This window comes from Hordeum vulgare, chromosome 3H, assembly GCF_904849725.1.
Source record: "Hordeum vulgare subsp. vulgare chromosome 3H, MorexV3_pseudomolecules_assembly, whole genome shotgun sequence".
In the NCBI taxonomy this organism is placed as follows: Eukaryota; Viridiplantae; Streptophyta; class Magnoliopsida; order Poales; family Poaceae; genus Hordeum; species Hordeum vulgare.
This window is the reverse complement of record NC_058520.1, coordinates 479870633-479896328: the sequence shown is the minus strand read 5'-3', so window position 1 is coordinate 479896328 and position 25696 is coordinate 479870633. Positions and strand designations below refer to the sequence as shown.

The following is a 25696-nucleotide window of genomic DNA, read 5'->3' as shown; positions in this document are numbered from 1 at the left end:
ATGGAAATAAATCTCACATAAGTTCATGTCTCATAAACGATAGCAAACAAGAAGCAAACCAAGTTCGAAGCAAACCACGAAAGAAAGCAAAGCAAAGCAAAGCAAAGTTCGACTATGAAAGCAAATCCAGCTCCTAGACTCTCTCCCCCTTTGGCACAAGACACCAAAAAGGGGCACACCTAACGCCACAGGTGGTTACTCCTCATCCTCAGCATCGCCAGACTCGTCGGTACCCTCCTGATCGTCCTGCTCCTCCTCTTCCTCCTCATTGCCAGACCAGTGGTAACCTTGAGCCTGCATCCAAGTAGCCTCTGGAGTGATGTTGTCCTCTGATCCGCTAGAGATGTCCACATCAAGAGTCCTGAGAACACGCTTGTGCCTCTGGCGGCTCTCCTTCTGAGCCACGTGCGTCTGGTACTGACCCTTAGCCTGCATACAGAATAGAGTCTTCCTCTTATCCTGCAGTTTGATGGCCCAAGATGGCATGGCAGAAGAGCGGGACTGAGAGGCGGTTCCTCTGTCAGCAGCAGTCTCTGTGTCAGTATCCATGTGCTGAGAGGAAGTTGACGGGTTGGCCCATTTATCCTTGATGCGAAGCTTGATCGGGTCGTGCACAACGTAGTCAGACTGAACATAGAGCATCTCCTCTGGATAAGTATCTTGCCACTTCTGACGAATATAAGCAAACAGATAGGGCCCGTAGATGGGAACCTTGCGCATGATGATGCAGTTCCAGAGCTCCGTGAACATCACATCAGAAATATCAAGAGGGGCAGACTCCTTAGTCATAGCCTCCTCACAAAGCAGCAGCATCTCAGCCAAAGAGCCATGAACCTCGTCGAAATTACCAATGCGAGGGAAGAGGGTGTTGCGGAGGATCCGATGCATGATGTCCGGATGCTTGGGGAGCACACCCTTCCTCACATAGAGTTGCTGCAATCTGTCCTTTGCGGGGGGCCTATCGGTGGGGGCTGCAGCATGAGGACGCGACCCAAGTGGAGTGTCAGCTACCTGGAAGTCAATCTTGAGGAATGTCATGAATTCACGCCAGGTACCGGTCATCTTCTGAGTCCCAGTCATCCACACCATAGAGCGCTCTTCATCAGCAGAGAAGTGGACCGTGACATAGAACTGGGCAATAGCTGTGGGGTCAAAATCCGTCTTGAAAGTGATGATGTCCTTGATGTCCAGTTTGTCAATCAGAGAGAGGGCATCACCAAAATAGTCCAGGTTCCGCTGAAGATGAGCTAGGTCAATCCACTGAACGGGGACATAGTTCTTCTTGAAATGCATGACAATATCACAGTAGATCCTGCAGTGATCCTTTGCCCAAACATGGTCAACATTCTTGATCACAGCCTTCTCTTTGAGATAATGGTTCTGAGTGTGAAACCGCAGAAAGTCCTTGGGGGGTATTGTTCGGACATTGATCCCCTTATCCTTGTTCGCGGTCTTCTTGAAGGACTGCTTTTTGGGTTGCAGACCTGACGTGGCAGAACCCTCGGAAGCCTCTGGGTTGCGATACTGCTTTGACTGCGTGTCCCGTGGGGGGTTCGAACGGCGAGAACCACCTGTGACACAAAACACACAGCGAAAAGAAGCGACAAAAAGAGTCAAGGCAATGAACTAGAAACAACAGAAAAATAACCACTCATTGGCAAGCACATGAAAAGAATGCACAGTGAATCCTCCTGGCGGTAGTACCGCTACCCCTGGTGGTAGTACCACTGGGGTCCTAGCGGTAGTACCGCTACCCGTGGCGGTAGTACCGCTGGGGGTCCTAGCGGTAGTACCGCTGGGGGTCCTAGCGGTAGTACCGCTGGGGGTCCTAGCGGTAGTACCGCTACCCCTGGCGGTAGTACCGCTGGGGTTTGACTTTCAGATCTGACAGAGAAAATAGACCTCATGCATAGGGCTACACGACTTTTACGAGGGGCATGGGCTGTATATGAACACTAAGAACTCCACCACAGCTCTCCTCACATGAGGATCACAGGTATCACCGAAATAAGTACATGCCTAGGCAAGAGAGAGCAAGTTTTAGATCTAATCCAAACATAGTTCAAGTGCTTGATCTAAAAAAAGTAAATCCTAGGGCATGGCAAAATAATGAGCAACGATTCATAGGACCTACACTCCCCTCAAATATCTCCTTCATGCCATCCAAGAACAAGGCACAAGATCAAAGACATGGATCCAATCCCCCAATGCTCCTAACCCTAGAACAAGAACATCAACCAATAGAAGAAGGGGAGGAGCTTTACCGGGATTCATGGCCCTTGGAGGAGGAAGGAGAGGTGGAGCAACCCCTCCAATCCAACGGAGAGAAGGAGCTCCACGAAACGAGATCAAAACAGGGGGATTTCGGGGCTAGGGGAGGGAGGAGCCGCGAGGAAGAAGAAAGAGCCTAAGAAAAACGGGCTCCCCCTCCTTTATATAGCCCAAGGGGTACGGGCCAGCGGTAGTACCGCTACCTGGCGGTAGTACCGCTGGATGCAGGGGTAGTACCGCTCGGGTCCTGGCGGTAGTACCGCTCCCCCTGGTGGTAGTACCGCTCCCCCTTGAGACAGCCCTAAAAATTTCCTAGCAGGTCGTGTTAGATGGGAATCCTGGCGGTAGTACCGCCATCCCTAACGGTAGTACCGCTGGGGTCCTGGCGGTAGTACCGCTACCCCTGGCGGTAGTACCGCTGCAAATGTCACAACGCGGCCTAGGATAAGAGAAGAACTTGGGAAAATGACACGTAAGTAAAAAGAGATAGCACCTAGAAAAATGAACTGACTTGTCATTGTATATCCTTTCTTCTATACAAAAGAAAGGTGGGAGGGGCGGTGGCCGAGGCCACCTATGTTTGAGACAATGGTATGACACCGCGAAGAATTATCCTTGGGTTCATGACCAATGCTCGTCTTTGAAGCACAAGTGCCATTTGACAATGGCTAAAGTGAAAGACTAGATTGATTTATGCATAATGGGGGGAAGGAAAGTTCATTGAGAGAACAACACTCCCCCTATGTCTATGCCTACATCTAGACCAAGATGGAATGCAAAGTGAGGTGCAACATGCCTAGTTTCAATCCACATTACTTGAATCAATGATATTTAGCTCATGCCTTAACTCCCGGAACCTTGCTTCATCTAGAGGCTTAGTGAAAATATCTGCAAGTTGCTCTTTAGTGTGGATGAAGTGAACCTCAATATCACCTAGCTTGATATGTTCACGAATGAAGTGATGACGAATATCAATATGTTTGGTTTTGCTATGTTGCACTGGGTTGAGGGAAATCTTGATAGCGCTTTGATTGTCACATAGAAGAGGCACTTTGTCACAAGTGACACCATAATCCTTTAAAGTTTGCCTCATCCATAGCAATTGTGCACAACAACTTGCAGCTGCCACATACTCAGCTTCAGTGGATGATAAGGAGACGCAATTCTGCTTCTTTGACGACCAACTTACCAATGAGCGACCAAGGAATTGGCATCCTCCAGACGTTGACTTCCTCTCCACACAATCTCCTGCCCAATCTAAGTCAGAATAGCCAACTAGATTGAAGTTTGCTCCTTTGGGATACCAAAGGCCAAAGTTTGGGGTATGAGCCAAATATCGAAAGATTCGCTTAACAGCCATGTAATGGCTTTCTTTTGGTGCGGATTGAAACCGTGCACATATCCCTACACTCAACATAATATCCGGTCTAGATGCACAAAGGTAAAGGAGGGATCCAATCATGGAGCGATATACCTTTTGATCCACTGCTTTACCATTGGGATCACTATCAAGCTTGCATCTTGTTGGCATGGGGAACTTGACCGGTTTGACATCTTCGAGGTCGAACCGTTTGAGCATGTCTTGAGTGTACTTGGCTTGTTTGATGAATGTCCCTTCTAGACCTTGTGTAATCTCGAACCCGAGGAAGAATTTCAACTCTCCCATCATGGACATCTCAAACTTCTCAGTCATTAGTGCAGCAAATTCTTCATTGAAGGAAATGTTAGGAGAGCCAAAGATAATATCATCAACATATAGTTGGCATATGAACAAATCTCCTTTAACCCTCTTAGTAAAAAGAGTGGGATCTATCTTCCCAATTTCAAACCCACGATCTTGTAACAACTCAGTAAGATACTCATACCACGCGCGTGGGGCTTGTTTAAGGCCATAGAGTGCCTTATTAAGTTTGTACACATGATTGGGGAGCTTGGGATGTTCGAATCCCGGGGGTTGTTTGACATAGACCAACTCATTCAAAGGACCATTAAGAAAGGCACTTTTCACATCCATTTGTTGTAATTTGAAGTTATGATGAGAAGCAAATGCAAGCAACATGCGAATAGATTCTAGACGAGCAACAGGGGCAAAGGTTTCACCGTAGTCGATACCCTCGACTTGGGAGTAGCCTTGAGCCACCAATCTTGCCTTGTTTCGAATCACAACCCCATTGGCATCTTGCTTGTTCTTGAATATCCATTTGGTCTCGATGACATTATGTTCCTCCGTTGGCCGAGGCACTAAATCCCAGACTTGGTTGCCTCGAAGTTGTTAAGTTATTCGTGCATGGCCATAAGCCAATCCTCATCATCGAGCGCTTCCTGTACCTATTGAGGTTCACAATACGAGACAAACGCGTGATGCTCACAATAATTCCAAATCTGTTGACGGGTGGATACTCCCCTTTTTAAACTGCCAAGTACATTCTTCATAAGATGTGACTTGACTCTCAGCTTGTTCGCAGTCTTGGCTGCTCGACGCTCCAAGAGTTCTTCATTAGATAACAGGGGAGCATCGACTTGTTTCCTTTGCTTTCCCTTGCGTCTTGAGCCGGATGTTGGTGCTCCAGAGGGGAATTGTGAGACAGTCTCCTGATCATCTTGTCCTTTGACTTGAGCAGGTTCACTAGTTTGTTCTTGTATTTGTGGTTGCTCTTGATCTTGATCTTGTGCTTCTACTTGGTCTGGATCTCGGGGTTGCACTTGATCTTGATCATGAGCAGGTTCGGTCTTGGGGTAGTGCTTGAATATTCTGAGACACATCATCATTGTTGGGCAATTTATCTTCTACCTTGAGCTAGTTTATTTTGTTGAGAGTCTTCTCTTTGTTCATCGGAAGCGTGTGGGGCTTGTGGAGGTGATGGCTCCACTTGAGTAGAGCATTGTCCTTCTCCTTCGGCCACAAGGGGTTCCTCAATGGGGAGTATTTGTCCAATCCCCATTCTTCTTATGGCTTGGGGAGGAATTTCATCACCTACATCACAAAGACCACTTTGCTCCACTTGGGAGCCATTATTTTCATCAAACTCTACGTTACACGTCTCCTCAATTAGTCTGGTGGACTTGTTGAGGACACGGTAAGCATGAGAGTTTGTAGCATAACCAACAAAGATACCCTCATGTGCTCTAGAATCAAATTTAGCTAACCGTGCTCCTTTCTTGAGAATGAAACACTTACAACCGAATACCCGGAAGTACTTGAGATTGGGTTTGTTTCCAGTTAGAATCTCATACGGAGTCTTGTTCAAGCCTTTGCGGATGTAGAGCCGATTGGATGCATGACATGATGTGTTGATGGCCTCTGCCCAGAAGTTATTTGGAGATTTGAATTCTGCCATCATTGTCCTTGCAGCGTCTATCAAGGTCCGGTTCTTCCTTTCTGCCACGCCGTTTTGCTGAGGGGTATATGGTGTAGAATATTGGTGTTTTATTCCCTCATCACCTAGAAACTCATCTAAGGTGTAGTTCTTGAACTCGGTGCCGTTGTCACTCCTAATCATCAAGATCTTTGCTTCATGTTGACGTTGCGCTTCATTAGCAAAGTTGATGACCGTTTGTTGAGTTTCACTCTTCTTTTTAAAGAAATATACCCAGGTATATCTTGAGTAGTCGTCAACAATCACTAAGAAATATTTTCTGCCTCCAAGACTATCAAATGATGGAGGACCAAACAGATCCATATGGAGAAGTTCCAATGGCCTCTTAGTGTAGATAAGAGTCATTGGACGATGAGCAGTTTCATGAATCTTTCCTTCAATGCAGGCACTACAAACACGATCTTTAGCAAAGCTCACATTTGTTAGTCCACGAACATGGTCCCCTATCAGAAGACTTTGCAAAGATCTCATATTGACATGAGCTAAACGGCGATGCCAAAGCCAGCCCACGTCAACTTTAGCCATTAAACATGTCGCAGTCTTAGTGGGTCGCTTTGAGAAGTTCACCACATAAAGACCATTTTCGACATGTCCAACATAGGCTACTTTAAGAGTCTTGCTCCTCAGGAGGACCACAGTGTCAATATTAAAGAATGTGGAAAAACCCATAATTGTGAGTTGACGAACCAAAAGTAAATTGTAGGCAAGTGACTCAACAAGCATGACCTTCTCAATAGATAAATCTTGAGAGACGACCACCTTACCAAATACCAATACCTTTGAAGAGGATGCATCGGCGAATTGGACATGGGTGGGCATAGATGGAGAAGGATGCACATCCACCACTAAGTCCTTGCTTCCGGTCATATGATTTGTTGCTCCACTATCGAGCAACCATGACACCCCACCGGAAGCAAACTCCTGCAATAGATCAAGGCTTGGTTTTAGGTACCCATTTTTTAATGGGTCCTTTCATGTTAGAGACAAGGGTCTTAGGAACCCAGATAGCCCATTCAATATCCTCATCGTAGGAACCAACAAATCTGGCATAAACATGCCCATCACTAGCACAACATAAGACATAAGAAGAATTGAATTTGCCGACTGTGTTAGTAGGAATGGTTTTGCCCTTCTTGAGGTTTCCATAGTCCACCTTGTTCCTGTTCACCTTCTGAGTCCCCTCACCCTCTTTGACAAAGATGTCCATGAGGGTGGGAGATTGTTTGTTCCTGTTCCTCCTTTTACCTTTTGACTTGGAGGTAAGTCCAAGTCCCTCCTTTCCTACAACACCCTTTTGAGTGCTCAAGAGGTCGTTCAGACTCTTCTCACCTTGTATGCATGCCACAAGGCCCTTCTCAAGTTTCTCCTTCAACTTGGCATTTTCCTCCACAAGATGTACATGCTCACAGCAGGGGTTAGTTGCACAAGGATTATCAATTAACACAAAGGGAGGGCAAGTGGAGATCTCCTTGGTAAGCTTTGCTTGGAGTTGATCATGAGACTCTTTTAGAGAGAAATGAGCACCTTTCAAGACCTTGTGGGCCTTGTCAAGTGTGTCAAACTCCTCTTTGAGTCTGTCATGGCCAACCCCAAGAGCATACTTTTCAGACTTAAGCATACGAGTAAGAACAACATCATGATCTAGTTTCTTTTGCATTTTAGCGCAGTCAGCGTTATATGACTCCTCAAGAGCCAAACGAAGAGTGCGCTCCTCTTCTAGAGCATTAGATAATTCGGCAATTTCATCGGCATAGTCACGACCGTGTCCCTGAAGCTCGGAGATGGTCTCCTCATGAGACTCAATGAGGTCAGTGGCCTCACCCAGTTGTTCCAAGAGAGCAACAAAGTGCTTCTTGGGTTCTCCCTTAATAGTGCACAGAAACTTGTCAAGATCATGCTCATTAAGTTCCCCAACATCACTATCTTCAACACAATTTAACAATGAAGGAGCAGAAGCAATGTTGGTCTTAATGATGGGAGTTACCTGATTGATACCTTTTGCCATGAGGCACTTGGTGATGTGGTTCTCGTTGGGGGCGTTGAAGAGAGACACCTTTTGGGGAGAGGTAGTGGCAATAGCAACAGTTGCTGTTGCCACTGTATCATCATCATCACCATCATCATCTGAAGGATACTCTTCAAGGGCCACCATCCCTTTTGGGTGAGGTTTCTTCACAAAGTTGTTCTTGATTGGAAATGATTTGGTTTTGTCTTTGCGAATGAGCTTGCCTCCGTTGTCTTCCCTTTTCTCATAGGGACATTCGGCCACGAAGTGACTCACGTTACCACAGTTATAACATGTCCTTACTCGTTGTTTGGGTTTGAATCCACTCGAGTTGTTTTTGGTGAAGGTGGGTCTTGAGTTCCTCTTGTTGCCCCAGAATTGCCTTGATGCAAGAGCCATGTGCTCATGATAGGCATACTTTATGTCTTCAGGGCAGCCCTCCTCTTCCTCATCTTTTTCTTCTTCTTCAAGCATTGCTTTTGCTTTCAACGCAAGGTTGGGTGAAGTTGTCTTTGATCGAACACGAGCAAGAGCATTGTCGGCTGTTTCGTTCATGATAGACATTGCAATGAATTCATCCAACACCTCACTGGAAGACAAGGAGTGGAAGTCTGGCTGTTGACGAATGACAGATGACATGGCTTTGTTTAAAGGCATGATGGCTTTAAGGAACTTGCGCTTGATCCATGTATCATCCACATCCTTGCTCCCATGATCCTTGAGTGCCACAGCAATAGCAATCACCCTCCGATAGAGATCACGAGGGTCCTCGTCTTCCTTCATCACAAACTCATCGGCCTTATCAAGTATCACTTCATAGTTGGATCGTTGAATGCTTGAGATTCCCTTGTACAACACCATAATATGCTCCCAACAATCCTTGGCCAAAGTGAAGGGACGCAAGTGAGGAAGATCTTCAGGTGGCACTGCAGACTGGAGAATAAACAAAGCAGAGTGATTGTATTGATTGTCTGCATCTTCTCTTGGAGTGAGGTTGCTTGGATCATGGGGATAATATCCTTGCTCGATGATTCTCCACAAGTTTGTTGATCTGTGATTCAAATGAGACTTAATAGAAAATACCCAGTTAGCAAAGTCACCTTTCACAAGCTTAGGAGGAGGACCAACAGGATTAAGACGAGGTGCGGGAACGGATCCTCCATAGACCATGGGTGGTGGAACTGAGGCATATGTTCCAGTCCCATCCTTTTCGTGAGATGAGGAAGGTCGCATACCTTTAGCCGCTTCCTTAGAGGAGTTGGCCTCCGAATCGGTGACGGTGGGTTTAACCACTATAGCCGGTTCGGGTGAACTTTTAAATCCCTCAATTAACTCTTTAAGCATGGTCTTGACTTCATTCGTCAAGGACGTCTTGAGGGCGGCCATAGCCGTATTCAAGTCGTCCCTTGTGACCGAAGTCAAGTCCATGGCCTCGGGTTGTCCATGGTTAATTCCCTCTTTGCCTTCCATACTCTTCGGGTGGTTAAACCCTTAATAAAGAGACGTGGCTCTCATACTAATTGAAAGGATCGATATGGTTGGCTAGAGGGGGGGGGTGAATAGACAACGACCACTTTTTAATTAATCTTAGCAAGTTAAGGTAAACAACATACGGGTTCACAAATAATACGACAATGAGGTGAACCCTAAAGAAGCTAACAACGAGAGCTATTAAGACAAGTAAGATATAGTCACAAGCATAAGCAAATACAAAGTAAAGGATAGAGATAACCACAAGTGGAACCGATGGAGAGAGGATGTGTTACCGAAGTTCCTTCCCTTTGACAGGAAGTACGTCTCTGTTGGAGCGGTGTGGAGGCACAATGCTCCCCAAAAAGCCACTAAGGCCACCGTATTCTCCTCACGCCCTCGCACGATGCAAGGTACCGTGATTCCACTATAGGTGCCCTTGAAGGCGGCGACCGAACCTTTACAAACAAGGTTGGGGCAACTCCACACAAAGCTTGGAGGCTCCCAACAAGACCACGAAGCTTCACCACAATGGAATATGGCTTCTAGGTGACCTCAACCTTCTAGGATGCTCAAAAACCCAAGAGTAACAAGATCCGCAAGGGATTGGTGGGGGGATCAACTTTTCTCTTGGTGGAAGTGTGGATCTAGGCCTTCTCAACCAATCCCTAAAGAATCAACAAGTTTGATTGGCTAGGGAGAGAGATCAGGCACTTTTGAGCTTGGGGCGCAACAATGGAGCTTGGGAAGGTAAGAGATAAGGTTCCACAGCTAGAAGAACCCTTTATATAGTGGGGGGAAAAATCAGACCGTTTTCCCACTCTCTGCCCAAGCTCCAGCGGTACTACCGCTGGCTGCAGTGGTACTACCGCTGGCACTCCAGCGGTACTACCGCTGACGAGGGGCGGTACTACCGCCGACTAGCGGTACTACCGCTGGGCCCCTCGTAGTGCAAAAGCACTACCACCGCCAAGAAAGTCTTCGCAAAAAGGTCCGTCCACGAACAACCGCTAGGCAGGCGGTACTAAGCTCCTAGAGCGGTACTACAGCTGACCAGGGGCGGTACTACCACCAGCCAGCGGTACTACTGCTGGCTGCAGCGGTACTACCGCTAGCATTCCAGCGGTACTACCGCTAGGGCCAGCGGTACTACCGCTGGGCACTATTTTGCAAGGAAGAAAGAAACATAGTGGCGGGGGCCGCTCCAACGATGAAGGTAAGGGAGAATATGTGAAGTGTGCGCATGCAAAGATAGATTCCACCCAAACCTTTCCACTACGGTTCCCCTCTTAATAGTACGGCTTTCCTATGACTCAAATAAAGAGAATCGTAGAGAGCGTCGTGCTTCCGTTCCATGAATGAGGAGACGAGTCGTCTTGTGCCGTTGACGTGTGTTATCTGAAACCTTAACACACACGGTTAGTCCTTTACGGTACTGTCATCAATCACCAAAATTACTTAGGCATAAACTATGCCCCAACATAAAGGAAAAAAGTTATTTTGTGGTTCTTTTCTAGAATCCTAGATATGCTTTGTCTTTACCTTTCTTTGTACCGAAAAATCTATACCTAGCAGGCTCTCAAACCATTGATAGAATTCCTATATCACCTAGGCTAGATTAGATCGGTAGCAATGTCTATTCGTTGATCTATCTATGCATTCGAAAGAGAATCACAGAAATATGGGTAGGATGAGGAGTACCTTCTCGTTGGCTCGATGAGCCCGAGGTGCCCGCCATGGTGGGGGTCTGCCGATGATGGCACGAAGTGGGTGAGCTGATAATGATGCTTCCCGTCAGCACCACGCTTGTCCTGGATCGGTAGGTGTGTCGTTGGGGTATACGGCTCGTGACGAACCTCGTGTTGCGTGCCGTCGGCCCCCATCTCTTTATATAGTGCAGGTGACAGGGGCCCGTTAACCATTAATGGATTGAGCACCCTCGATTAGGACGCGAATCTAAGGGTCCGGTGGGTCGTTGGGCCCATTCGGGAGGAGATCATCCTAACACGGCAATGGCACCGCGCATCTCCACCATTCGCGAACCTCGAGGCATGCAACGTGCTTCCCTGGCCCGCACCCACAGGAGCCACATGACACGGAAATTGTGTTTCTGCACCCATTGCCACCTCCACATCGTCCCTACCCGCTCGGGTGTCAAAAAATCACCCAGCCTCATCGAACAGTAGCAAACGCTGTGAATCCTTTGCCGGAGCAGAGATCCCCGACGAACACTTGATGCGCTGAGATCGGGGATGAAGTATGCCGTCTACCGCGTCTCGCACGTCAACATTGTCGCATGGAGTGATTCATACATTTTATGTTTGATATTTCACATATATGTATGTAAATATAATATATATATATGTCCGATTTTTCTAAACTAAACTAAGAATAGTTCATCCGACATGAGCAGCTAGCAAGGGATGTAAGAGCATCTCTAGTAGATATTGTAAAAATGCAAACTCTAAAAGTGGGATACGGATCGAAAAGGCATTTTAAGGGTCCATATTAGCTATGTCCGAACAGAAACTGTAAAACTGCGGTAAAGAGCTTCTTCCTCCGGTCCGACGGCTGCCGCCCCTTCCTCCAGCTGACTGTGTCGGCCAAGCCGACCGCGTCCAACCCCGCGGACGCGCCCCGTCGCCCGTCAGCCATGCCCTGTCGCCCGTCGACCGTGACCCATCCCCGTCAGCCACGTCCCATCACCATGCCGACCACGCCTTGTCGCCCGCCGGCCATGTCCCGTCGCCTCCGTCGTCAGCGACTTGCTCTGTTGCAAGCCGCGCCGGCCGAGCCGTGCCCCTTTGCCTGTCGTGCTGGGAGGATTTCGACGGCCAGGCTGAGATCATGGGAGGCCATGGCGAGGTCGAGCTAGTTCAATTCAAACCGGCGGCGATCGATTGCGGCGTCCAACTGCATTTTCCGACGTGCAGTGATGAATTCTGGTAAGTTTAGGACGGATTTCGGCAAACTCCGCGACGGCGTGTTTGCTACTACGAGGTTTGACCGGTATACGGGCTCCCCTAGAATTGGCCTTCCAACCTTTAAAAATAAGGGTTTTGAATGCGGCTTTACCGTGCCCTTCAAAATTTTACGTGTTAGACCACTTTTACGGTTTTTGTTCTGCACTACGACTAAAAGTGTACAACATAAAATCTTTTATGGGTTTGATCAGTAAGTGATGTACAATCAAGAATCCAGACCTAATTTCAGACTTGTAATCCTCCCCTACAATATGCAAAACTTGTACCACTCGAATACAAATATACTGGTACCTGCTTCCAGATGTCATCCTAACCAGTACGCCAGTGCAATTAAGATGCTGTGGCTGGCTCCTTATTAATTCAGACAATGCTGTCGAAGTCGCCCTTCTCCTCGCTGTCGAATACCTTGGAGTTCGAAAGCTGCTTCCGCCGGCTGCCGCGCTGCGGCAGCAAGAGCGGGGCTGCATCGTACTCCCGGCCAGGCTCCGCCTTGCCCTTCTGGTGCGTCTGCTCGCAGCACCTGAGCAGGATCTGCAGCACGTCCTTCATGGTCGGCCGCGACGACGGCGACGCGCTGGTGCACATCACGCCGAGCCTGAACACGGCCTCGATCTCCTCCGAGCACCCCGCGTACCGGATGCGGTTGTCCGTCGCGTCGGGGATGCTTCCTCCTGATTGGTACCGGTGCCGCGCCCATTCTGCCAGGGACCCGTCCTCGCCGCCGTCGTTGGCCGCCCGGCCGGTGGTGAGCTCCAGGAGCACCACGCCGAAGCTGTACACGTCCACCTTCTCCGTCACCTTCCTCGTGTAGCCGCACTCTGCACACGATGATACCGCGACAGTGTCAGACATATGAATCCACTAGAAATTTAGTCACGGGCGAACAGGGAGGGATGGGTTGATTCCTTACCAGGTGCCATGTAGCCGAACGATCCGGCAACGGCGGACATGGTGTCGGGCGTGCCGGCCTGCGCCATCATCCTGGCCAGCCCGAAGTCTGCGACCTTGGCCCGGAACTCGGAGTCCAGCAAGATGTTGCTGGTCTTGACGTCCCTGTGAACGATGGGCGGGGAGCATTCGTGGTGCATGTAGCAGAGCCCCTGCGCGGCGCCGACGGCGACTTTGATCCTCGCGGGCCAGTCCAAACCAGCCTCGCGCCGCCCGGACCGGGCCCTCGCCATGGACGACACTGGGTGCCCGGCGCCCTCGGGGAGAGCCTGGCCGTGGAGCCACCCGTCGAGGCTGCCGTTTTCCATGTAGTCGTACACGAGGAGCTTGCCGGCGGAGTCGTCGCGGGAGAGGCAGCACAGCAGCCTGACGATGTTCTTGTGCCGGACGCCGCCGAGGATGCCGGCCTCCGACTCGAACTCGCGCTCCAGCTTCTCGTCCACCTTCCCGGCACTCCGTATTTGTTTCACGGCCACCGCGCCGGCGTTGCCGTTGTATCGGTTGGTGTACGCGGCGCGGTACACGCGCCCCGAGCCACCGCTGCCGACGAGATTCTCCTCGGTCAGCGCCCGGAGTATGGCCGCCTCCCCGAAACCCAGATCGGTCTGGAAAGGCGTGATCTTCCAGCCACCGTCCTGTGCCGCGCGCTTCGTTTTCCTGATGTCGCGGACGACGAAGAAGGCGAAGGCCACGATAAGGACAAGGAGCGCGCCGGCGGCGGCCAGGAGTCCAGTGCGGAGCGCCGGCGAGACGCCCGCGGAGGAAGAGGCGGCTTGTGATCCCGCAGCGCAGGAGCGCACGCCGGTGAGATAGCCGGGCCCCAGACCGGCATGGCAGAGGCCGGGGTTGTCGAGGAAGCTCCGACCGTAAGCGGCGATGGCGAGCCCTGCCGGTACCTGGCCGTCGAGCTGGTTGGACGACAGGTTGAGCGAGCTGAGCAGGAGCCTGGCTAGCGGCGGCGGTATGTCGCCGGATAGCTTGTTCGACGACAGGTCAAGTGCGTTGAGCGTCCGCATATCGCCCAGTTCTGCCGGTATCTCGCCGGTGAGCTGATTCCTACTCAGGTCCAGCTGCGTCAGGGACCTGAGCTTGGCTACGCTTCTCGGGATCCCGCGAGAGAGCTGGTTACCGGACAAGTCCATTGTCTGCAGCAGCGGCATGCCCTTGCCAAGACTTGCCGGGATCTCCCCAGAAAAATTGTTGTTCCCGGCGGTGAACTTCTGGAGCATAACGGCCACCGCTGGGATGTTGCCACTAAACTGATTGTTCTCTATGAACAAAGTGGAGAGGTTTCTGTACAGCCTGGCCGGCAGACTGCCGCCGAGCCGGTTATTCCGCAATATCACGTACCCAAGTTGTGTCTTCGTCCACAATGTTTCAGGGACCTCGCCGGAGAGCTGGTTATTGGCGAGCTGCAGGTTGTTCAGCGTGGCGCAACCCGCGAGGCCTGCCGGGATGGAGCCGTTCAAGCGGTTGTTCGAGGCGGTGAATGACTGGAACTTGCCGTTGGCGCAAAGCCCCTCCGGAATCGGGCCGGTGATCTCGTTGTCATCAACTTCAATATACATCAACCCTGCCGACGAGTGTTTGCCGAGGTCCGGGGGGAGCGTCCCGGTCAGACGATTACTGAACAATTTCAGCATCTTTAATGAAGGCAACCGGCCGATGCTCGCCGGTATTTCACCGGAGAAGCTGTTGTTGAACAAGGACAAAGTATTAAGATTCGGCAAGAGGCCGAAACTATCCGGAATCGGGCCACTAAGCCTGTGATTCTCGGACAGGTCGATCTGTTCCAAGTTCACCGCCCCGAAAGCACCATCGTCGATGACGACTTCGCCTCCGAGGTTGTTTTTATATAGAGCCACATTTTGCAACTTGGTAAGGTTCCAGATCCCCGGAGGTATACTTCCGGTCAAGCCGTTGGTTGACAGGTCGAGCATCTCCAATTCCGGCATCTGCACCACGTAGCTGGGGAAGTCGCCGGTGAGGCTGCAGTTCGCCGCAAAGAGGGTTTTAAGCCTGATCAGGTTCTTGAACGACGCCGGCAGCTCGCCAACGCTGAAGCGGTTGTAGGCAAGCGTCAGCTTCTGAAGGCCCGTCAGGTTGCCGAGCTCTGCCGGGATGGTGCCGGCGAGCCAGTTGCCGTCCAGCGTGAGGGACTGCAGGTTCTTTAACAGGGACAAAGAGGCAGGGATGGTACCGGTGAAGTAGTTGCCGTTGAGCATCAGAGTGGTGAGGCTCTTCCCAAGCCTGCGGCCGATGTCGGCGGGGAGGTCGCCGCGGAGGTAGGTAAGCGACAAATCGAGATGCCGGAGCGAAGCGCATCGGTACAGGCTGGTCGGGAAGGTGTCGTTGACGTTGTTGTAGGAGATGTTGAGGCTCGTTAGGCTGGAGAGGCCGCCAATGGCGTCCGGGAAAGGGCCGGCGACGCCGGTGTTGCCGAGGGAGAGGCTCGTGACGCGGCCGGCGTCGCAGGTCACGTGTGGCCAGGTGCAGTGGTCGCCCGAGCCGTTCCATGCCGCGAGCGCGGGCGGGTCGCCCCACACGCCCTTGATCTGCATGAGCAGCCGCCTCTCGTCGGCGGCCTGGGCGGCCGCGCGGTGCAGGGTGCAGCAAGGGAGCACGAGCAGCAGGAGGAAGAGGAGGGGGAGCGCGCGACATGGTAAGGTCGCCATGCCTTGGGGAGTTTCTGGGCTGGTCTTCTTCGTGTGTTGGACGCCGCGGTGTGGACGCGGGAAGAGGAGTTAGTTTTGTATAAGCACATACACAAGGTAAGCAAAGGCGGCGGGAACGTGACCACTCACCGGTGCTCTCCGCTGTGTGTGCTCTTGGACGTGCTTGCTGGGAAGCTTCACAAGCCGGAGTGACAAAACCCTTCGGCCGTTTTGGATGGGAAAGTCGGGACCGGAAAATGTGTGTAGTGCACACAACGTCCTCTTCGAGAAAATAATGCTCTTTGACTTGACTTCGCCGGTCCAAGTAGTCTCTCTCCTCCACTCATCGTCTCTTCTCTCTTAACGCAAAGGAAAGGCTAGCTGCGTTCAAACACGAGTGGCCCATGATCGAGCACTAGGCAGGTGGACCAGTCCAACTTCTAGTCGTTCAACGGTCATACTTAAGGATGGTACATCGAAAGCGCATTTGTGCCTCTTTTTTTTCTTCCGAGAAGAGGCTGAGTTTTGTCGATTTAGATGGAAGCATGGATACAAACACAATGAACTTATACCCGACCTCTGTCTAGAGGCCATCCCTCCCCCGACCTCCCCTACCCCCCCCCCCCCCCCGCCTCCACCGTGCGGCGACGCCGCCCCGCACCAGGGAGCCTCCGCCCTCCTCCTACAACCGCCCCCACCTCCCCTCCCCTCCGTCGCCGTCGCCCGGGGCGTCACAGAGCAAAGCCCGTGTGGCGTGGCGGCGGCGGCGGTTTTCTCCTCGGATCTCGATCTGGTTGGGAGGCGACGCTCCTTTCCGGCCAGATCGGCGGCGGCATGGCTGTGGTGCGGCGGCGGCGTAGGAGGACGACACTAGCAGCGACAGATCTGGCCTTGACCCAGTCGGGCTGATTCGGTGTGCTTCCGATCTCAATCGCCGTCAACGGTGCACGGCTCATGGACTTGATATGCAACATGAGGATGTCTGGGGCGCCGGCCCTAGGCTTGGTGGTGGTGGCCTTCTTCTTCATTGGAGGTGGTCGGCGAGCTGGCTGTGCATGGAGTGGGGACGGGCGGCTGCTGGTGAAATTCCGTGATCCGACTTCGGTCGTGGCGGGTGACGACGGCGCCTACGCGTCGTTACCTTCTTGAAGGCGTCACCTTTGCAGTCTCCGTCTTCCCACTCACAGTCCAGTCAGTGTCGGGCTGCTTTGGTACCGTGGTGCTGCTTCGGCCGTTCAAGCGGCGGCGGCTGGATCCTTTGATCTAGTCTCCAGCAGAGAAGGCGGCGACCCGTGCACAAGAAGCTGGATGGAGTTCCCCGAACAGATCTGGGTGAAAACCTGCTCATGGCTAGATGCCAAGGTCGGCGATGGCGATGCTCTACGGCGTCGTTCCCTTCTTGAAGGCATCACCGAGGAAAAGTTCTAGACCACTATCTGCTACCTCCGGGGGAAACCCTAGATCGATAGATCAGAAGACGGCGGCGCGCTTGTGTCGTCTCCCCCTTGGGGGCGTCATTCTTGGAGGTGTACGCGGGTTCGGGGGACCAGTGGATGTTTTCTTCGGTGGAGCGGTGCTTCATCCTGCACATTGAAGGCGACGGATCTCGATGGCGTGGCGCCCTGGTGATTAGGCGTCTGATGGGCGAGGATTGACTCGTGCAGGAGGGCGACGCTGTCTCGCGTCGTGGTGGCATCAACGGCGGCTAGACCGGGCAAGGTGGATGCGTCAGTGTAGTTCTGAAGATGGATTGATGGCAGTTGGCGGCGGCGACCTCTGAGTGTGCGCCGGACCGGTGGGTGCCCCATACCCGGCAGGTGGCTTGGTTGGGGCATCAGGTCTTAGCTGTTAGGTTTTGCTGTGAGGTATGTTTGGTATTAGGCCCAGACTATCAGCATCCCTTCATCAATTGTATAAAAGTAGCGACATATGTTGTCTAGACGGTGGCTTCAGTCTTATTGATGTATTACTTTGTAAGATCTTTATGAATAATTAATAAAATGGCTGCATGCATCGCTCAGGTGTAGAGGTCGGAGGTCTTCCTCCTTTTCTAAAAAGAAAACCTCTATCTAACTAATCAGAAGGTACGGATTCCACATAAACGAACATAGGGAAACACGTCAAAAAGAGCGAAGTGATTCAAAACCAAAGTTATGTCCAAGCAAGAGAAAAAAAATAGTCCCCGTAACTATTAAAGCAAGGATCGACTCATTTTCATCTCTTTTGATCTCGTAATGCTCTCTTAAGTAGCTTCCATTACTCTCTCCTTCATCCTCAATCCCACTCATCTTGTTTTATTTATATATAGTAATATGCATGATTGATTATCGTTATTCGCCGCCTCGTCTCGACACATTATCCGGCATCATCCCACACAGAAAGAAATAGTGTGGAGCCCCGGCCCGACTTATAAGTCCGCTAACATAAAGCGAGGAGTTGAGCCTGAACTGGCTAACTGAAGTCAGTTTCGGCCCGGACCTCGTCACTGTGACCCCCTTTTGTGAGGGGGCACCCCTTCTTCCGAACTTATGGGGCTATTCTGCCAAGTTCCATAGAGAGATGTGGTGGGCAACGTCGTAGCTGCTCCAACTCCGCTTGATGGGCCGCCTCGCGATCCTTCTTCTCCGCCTGGAGAAGCTCTATCTTCTGGCGCAGCCAGGCGCCTTCATCGCGCAAGGCGTCGTGCTCCATTCCGGCTTGGTCCAGCCGGCCCCGCAGGTCAGCCAGTTTTCCCTCGGCTTCTTGGAGACGGTTCAACAATGCATTGTGGGCATGAGTACGATCGTCGTGATGATCCTACAATGCTAGAAAAAGAATGGGTTAGCCGCGAGTAAGACTCGACCCAGTGGACTTCCAGCCAGCCTGATGTTGGAAATATGCCCTAGAGGCAATAATAAAATGGTTATTATCATATTCCTTGTTCATGATAATCGTCTATTCTTCATGCTATAATTGTATTAACAGGAAACAGTAATACATGTGTGAATAAATGGATCACAAAGTGTCCCTAGCAAGCCTCTAGTTGCCTAGCTCGTTAGTCAATAGATGATCATGGTTTCCTGATCATGGGCATTAGATGTCATTGATAACGGGATTACATCATTGGGAGAATGATGTGATGGACGAGACCCAATCCTAAGCATAGCACTAGATCGTATTGTTCGTATGCTAAAGCTTTTCTAATGTCAAGTTTCTTTTCCTTCGACCGTGAGATTGTGCAACTCCCGGATACCGTAGGAGTGCTTTGGGTGTATCAAACGTCAAAACGTAACTGGGTGACTATAAAGATGCACTATGGGTACCTCCGAAAGTGTGTGTTGGGTTGGTACGAATCGAGATCGGGATTTGTCACTCCGTGTGACGGAGAGGTATCTCTGGGCCCACTCGGTAGAACATCATCATGAGCTCAATGTGACTAAGGAGTTAGTCACACGATGACGTGCTACGGAACGAGTAAAGAGACTTACCGGTAACGAGATTGAACAAGGTATTGGTATACCGACGATCGAATCTCGGGCAAGTTCTATACCGACAGACAAAGGGAATTGTATACGTGATTGATTTAATCCTTGACATCGTGGTTCATCCGATGAGATCATCGTGGAGCAAGTGGGAGCCACCATGGGTATCCAGACCCCACTGATGGTTATTGGCCAGAGAGGTGTCTCGGTCATGTCTGCCTGTCTCCCGAACCTGTAGGGTCTACACACTTAAGGTTCGATGACGCTAGGGTTATAGGGAATTGTTATACGAGGTTACTGAAAGTTGTTCGGAGTCCCGGATGAGATCCCGAACGTCACGAGGAGCTCCGGAATGGTCCGGAGGTAAAGATTGATATATAGGACGGATGGTTTCGGACACCGGAAGTGTTTCGGGCATCAGCGGTAACGTACCGGGACCACCGGGACCACCGGAGGTGGCCCCGGGGGTGCACCGAAGGGGGGCAACGACCCCGGGAGGTAAGATGGGCCAAGTAGGGGAGGGAACCAGCCCCTAGGTGGGCTGGTGCGCCTCCCCACTCAGCCCAATGCGCAGGGGAGAGAAAAGGGGGGACAAACCCTAAGCCAGGTGGGCCTAAGGCCCACCAGGGGTGCGCCACACCCCTCCTGCCCCCTTGGCCGCCGCACCAGCCCCCATCTAGGGCTGCCCCCCCCCCCCAGGAGGGGGAAACCCTCAAGGGGGCGCAGCCCCTCCCTTCCCCTATATATAGCGGGCACTTTTGGCCATTGGGAGATAGACTTCTTCCTCTCCCTCGGCACAACCCTGCCCTTCTTCCTCCTCCTCTCTGCTGGTGCTTGGCAAAGCCCTGCCGGGAGACCTCGTCTCTCCATCGACACCACGCCGTCGTGCTGCTGGAGTTCTTCCCCAACCTCTCCCTCCTCCTTGCTGGATCAAGGTGCGGGAGACGTCACCGGGCTGCACGTGTGTTGAACGCGGAGGTGCCGTAGTTCGGCACTAGATCGGAATCGCTGCGAGTACGACTCCATCAACCGCGTTCTAGTAACGCTTCCGCTTAGCGATCTTCAAAGGTATGAAGATGCTCTTACCCCTCTCTCGTTGCTGGTCTCTCCATAGGAAGATCTGAATATGCGTAGGAAAATTTTGAATTTATGCTACGTTACCCAACAGTGGCACCCTACATGACCTCGAATACAAGAGACCGAAAGGTCGAACATGAGTCGTATGGTTGAATACGATCAGCATGAAGTTGCTCACCATGGTTACTAGTCCGTCTCACGTGATGATCGGACACGGGTTAGTCAACATGGATCATGTATCACTTAGATGACTAGAGGGATGTCGATTTAAGTGGGAGTTCATACTTAATTTGATTCAATGAACTTAATTGTCATGAACTTAGTCTAAAAGTTGTCTTTATAAATATTGTAGATGGCCAACGTCAACCTCAATTTCAACGCGTTCCTAGAGAAAAACAAGCTGAAAGATGATGGTAGCAACTATGCGGACTGGGTTCGCAACTTGAAGCTCATCCTTGAAGCAGCTAAAAAGGCTTATGTCCTTGATGCGCCGCTAGGTGACCCTCCCGCTCCCGCAGCAGCCCAGGACATTCTGAACGTCTGGCAAATGCGGAGTGATGACTACTCTTTGGTTAGGTGTGGCATGTTATATATTTTAGAAACGGGGCTCCAAAGGCGTTTTGAGCAACACGGAGCATATGAGATGTTCCAGGAGCTGAAGCTAGTTTTTCAAGCTCATGCCCGTGTTGAGAGATATGAAGTCTCCGACAAGTTCTTTAGCTGTAAGATGGAGGAGAACAGTTCTGTCAGTGAGCACATACTCAAAATGTCTGGGTTACACAGTCGTCTGACTTCACTTGGAGTCGAACTTCCGGATGATGCTATAATTGACAGAATCCTCCAGTCTCTCCCACCAAGCTACAAAGGCTTTGTGCTTAACTACAACATGCAAGGGATGGAAAAGACCATTCCCGAGTTGTACTCGATGCTCAAGTCTGCAGAAGTAGAAATCAAGAAAGAGCATCAAGTGTTGATGGTCAACAAGACCACTAGTTTCAAGAAAGGCAAGGGTAAGAAGAACTTCAAGAAAGACGGCAAAGTTGTTGCCACGCCCGGTAATCCAGATGCCGGGAAGAAGAAAAAGAATGGACCCAAGCCTGAGACTGAGTGCTTCTATTGCAAGGGAAAGGGTCACTGGAAGCGGAACTGCCCCAAATACTTAGCGGACAAGAAGGCCGTCAACGTTAAAGGTATATGTGATATACATGTTATTGATGTGTACCTTACCAGCGCTCGTAGTAGCTCCTGGGTATTTGATACCGGTGTTGTTGCTCACATTTGCAACTCAAAGCAGGAACTGCGGAATAAGCGGAGCCTGGCCAAGGACGAGGTGACGATGCGCGTCGGGAATGGTTCAAAGGTCGATGTGATCGCCGTCGGCACGCTACCTCTACATCTACCGTCGGGATTAGTCTTAAACCTTAATAATTGTTATTTAGTACCAGTTTTAAGCATGAACATTGTATCAGGGTCTTGCTTAATGCGAGACGGCTACTCATTTAAGTCAGAGAATAATGGTTGTTCTATTTATATGAGTGATATGTTTTATGGTCATGCTCCGCTGGTGAATGATTTATTCTTGATGAATCTCGATCGTGATGCTACGCATATTCATAGTATGAGTACCAAAATATGTAAAGTTGATAATGATAGTCCCACATACTTGTGGCACTGCCGCCTTGGTCATATCTGCGTTAAGCGCATGAAGAAGCTCCATACTGATGGACTATTAGAGTCTCTTGATTTTGAATCATTTGACACATGCGAACCGTGCCTCATGGGCAAGATGACTAAGACTCCATTCTCAGGACTAATGGAGAGAGCAACCGACTTACTGGAAATAATACATACTGATGTGTGTGGTCCGATGAACGTTGAAGCTCGCGGTGGCTATCGTTATGTTCTCACTCTCACCGATGATTTGAGTAGGTATGGGTATATCTACTTGATGAAGAACAAATCTGAGACGTTTGAAAAGTTCAAGGAATTTCAGAGTGAGGTTGAGAATCAACGTGACAGAAAAATTAAATGTCTACGATCTGATCGTGGAGGAGAATATTTGAGTCACGAGTTTGGCACACACCTAAGGAAGTGTGGAATCGTTTCACAACTGACGCCGCCTGGCACACCGCAATGCAACGGAGTGTTTGAACGTCGTAATCGCACTTTATTAGATATGGTATGATCTATGATGTCTCTTACCGACTTACCGCTATCATTTTGGGGATACGCATTAGAAACTGCAGCATTCACTTTAAATAGGGCACCGTCTAAATCCGTTGGGACGACACCGTATGAACTATGGTTTGGCAAGAAACCTAAGTTGTCGTTTCTTAAAGTTTGGGGCTGTGATGCTTATGTGAAGAAACTTCAACCAGAAAAGCTCGAACCCAAAGCGGAGAAATGCGTATTCATAGGATACCCTAAGGAAACTATTGGGTATACCTTCTATCTTAGATCCGAAGGTAAAACCTTTGTTGCCAAGAACGGATCCTTTCTAGAGAAAGAGTTTCTCTCGAAAGAAGTAAGTGGGAGGAAGGTAGAACTTGATGAGGTAATTACACCCCCTCTCGAACACGATAGTAGCGCAACGCGGGAAGTTGTTCCTGTGGCGCCTACACCAACTGAAGAGGAAGTTAATGATGATGATCATGAAGCTTCGGATCAAGTTATTACTGAACCGCGAAGGTCCACAAGGGCACGCTCCGCACCAGAGTGGTATGGCAACCCTGTGATGGAAATCATGTTGTTAGACAACGGTGAACCTTCGAACTATGAAGAAGCGATGGCGGGCCCGGATTCCAACAAATGGATTGAGGCTATGAAATCCGAGATAGGATCCATGTATGAGAAAAAAGTATGGACTTTGGTGGACTTGCCCGATGACCGGCGAGCCATAGAAAATAAATGGATCTTCAAGAAGAAGACTGATGCAAACGGTAATGTAACCGTTTATAAAGCTCGACTTGTCGCAAAGGGTTTTAGACAAATTCAAGGAGTTGACTACGAAGAGACTTTCTCTCCCGTAGCGAAGCTGAAATCAGTCTGAATCATGTTAGCAATTGCCGCCTTTTATGATTATGAAATTTGGCAAATGGACGTCAAAACATCGTTCCTTAACGGGAACCTCAAGGAAGAGTTGTATATGATGCAACCAGAAGGTTTTGTCGACCCTAAGGGTGCTAACAAAGTGTGCAAGCTCCAGCGCTCCATCTATGGGCTGGTGCAAGCATCTCGGAGTTGGAACATTCACTTTAATGAGGTGATTAAAGCGTTTGGGTTCATACAGGTTTACGGAGAAGCCTGTCTGTACAAGAAAGTGAGTGGGAGCTCTGTACCTTTCCTCATACTGTATGTGGATGCAATATTATTGACGGGGAATAATATAGAGATGTTGGAGAGCATAAAGGCCTATTTGAACAAAAGTTTTTCAATGAAGGACCTTGGAAAAGCTGCATACATATTAGGCATCAAGATCTATAGAGATAGATCAAGACGCCTCATAGGTCTTTCGCAAAGTACATACCTTGACAAGATATTGAAGAAGTTCAATATGGAAAACTCAAAGAATGGGTTCTTTCCAGTTTTGCAAGGTATGAGATTGAGTAAGACTCAGTCGCCGACCACGGCAGCAGATAGAGAGAAGATGAGTTTTGTCCCCTACGCATCAGCAGTGGGCTCTCTAATGTATGCCATGCTGTGTACCAGACCTGATATAAACCTTGCCATAAGCTTGGTAGGGAGGTACCAAAGTGATCCCGGTATGGAACACTGGACAGCGGTCAAGAATATCCTTAAGTACCTGAAAAGGACTAAGGAAATGTTTCTCGTTTATGGAGGTGACGAAGAGCTCGTCGTAAAGGGTTACGTCGATGCTAGCTTCGACACAGATCCGGATGACTCTAAGTCACAGACCGGGTATGTATATGTGTTGAATGGTGGGGCGATGAGCTGGTGCAGCAGCAAGCAAGAAGTCGTGGCAGCATCTACATGTGAAGCAGAGTACATAGCTGCTTCAGAAGCGGCTCATGAAGGAATTTGGATGAAGGAGCTCATCACCGACCTTGGAGTGGTTCCAAGCGCGTCGGGTCCAATGACACTCTTCTGTGATAACACTGGGGCCATTGCCATAGCCAAGGAGCCCAGGTTTCACCGGAAGACGAAGCACATCAAACGCCGCTACGACTCCATCCAGGACCATGTCCAGAGTGGAGTGATAGATATTTGTAAAGTACACACGGATCTGAATATTGCAGACCCGTTGACTAAACCTCTTCCACGAGCAAAACATGATCAACACCATAATGCTATGGGTGTTCGATACATCACAATGTAACTAGATTATTGACTCTAGTGCAAGTGGGAGACTGTTGGAAATATGCCCTAGAGGCAATAATAAAATGGTTATTATCATATTTCCTTGTTCATGATAATCGTCTATTGTTCATGCTATAATTGTATTAACAGGAAACAGTAATACATGTGTGAATAAATAGATCACAAAGTGTCCCAAGCAAGCCTCTAGTTGGCTAGCTCGTTAGTCAATAGATGATCATGGTTTCCTGATCATGGGCATTAGATGTCATTGATAATGGGATTACATCATTGGGAGAATGATGTGATGGACGAGACCCAATCCTAAGCATAGCACTAGATCGTATTGTTCGTATGCTAAAGCTTTTCTAATGTCAAGTTTCTTTTCCTTCGACCGTGAGATTGTGCAACTCCCGGAAACCGTAGGAGTGCTTTGGGTGTATCAAACGTCAAAACGTAACTGGGTGACTATAAAGATGCACTACGGGTACCTCCGAAAGTGTGTGTTGGGTTGGTACGAATCGAGATCGGGATTTGTCACTCCGTGTGATGGAGAGGTATCTCTGGGCCCACTCGGTAGAACATCATCATGAGCTCAATGTGACTAAGGAGTTAGTCACACGATGACGTGCTACGGAACGAGTAAAGAGACTTACCGGTAACGAGATTGAACAAGGTATTGGTATATCGACGATCGAATCTCGGGCAAGTTCTATACCGACAGACAAAGGGAATTGTATACGGGATTGATTTAATCCTTGACATCGTGGTTCATCCGATGATATCATCATGGAGAAAGTGGGAGCCACCATGGGTATCCAGACCCCGCTGATGGTTATTGGCCAGAGAGGTGTCTCGGTCATGTCTGCCTGTCTCCCGAACCTGTAGGGTCTACACACTTAAGGTTCGGTGACGCTAGGGTTATAGGGAATTGTTATACGAGGTTACTGAAAGTTGTTCGGAGTCCCGGATGAGATCCCGAACGTCACGAGGAGCTCCGGAATGGTCCGGAGGTAAATATTGATATATAGGACGGATGGTTTCAGACACCGGAAGTGTTTCGGGCATCACCGGTAACGTACCGGGACCACCGGGACCACCAGAGGTGGCCCCGAGGGTGCACCGAAGGGGGGCA

General features: G+C 50.0%; 1 pseudogene across 1 annotated transcript; it reads right to left on the bottom strand.

The window, feature by feature from the left end:
* Window positions 1-12266: 12266 nt before the first annotated feature.
* LOC123444376 lies at window positions 12267-16083 on the bottom strand (annotated as a pseudogene). The gene is made up of 2 exons (XR_006630982.1): window positions 13018-16083; window positions 12267-12925 (listed from the first exon to the last, which is right to left on the bottom strand). The product of XR_006630982.1 is annotated as a receptor-like protein kinase HSL1 (transcript).
* Window positions 16084-25696: the final 9613 nt, after the last annotated feature.